We start from the raw sequence: 384 nt of genomic DNA on the forward strand, positions 1-384 counted from the left end.
AGTCGAGATTTCTTTCCTTTTTTTTTTTCTCCATGTCCCCTTAGGGGCTCCGTAGACTCCAGACTTTTTTCATCACCTTATTAAAATGACTTTAAATTACAGCAGCAATGTGGTAAAAAATCTTAGCAAAGAATTGTGGTTGAACAGACATGTAAAATCACATAATTTAGGGTAATAATAAAACTTTTTTTTATTTTATTAATTTACTGACCACAAATCTTAAACGATCCACTGCACTTCTCCAAATGAACAAAGTTAAACATCAGCTTTTGTTGAATAAATATCAAGAATTTAGTTGAAACTAGACAGAGACTAATTGAGACATTTTATTGGAATAATCATGAAAACCCCTCCATAATTGTAAGTACAGCGTAATAGACTACT

This window comes from Poecilia formosa, unplaced genomic scaffold (assembly GCF_000485575.1).
Source record: "Poecilia formosa unplaced genomic scaffold, Poecilia_formosa-5.1.2 Scaffold16, whole genome shotgun sequence".
Classification (NCBI taxonomy): Eukaryota; Metazoa; Chordata; class Actinopteri; order Cyprinodontiformes; family Poeciliidae; genus Poecilia; species Poecilia formosa.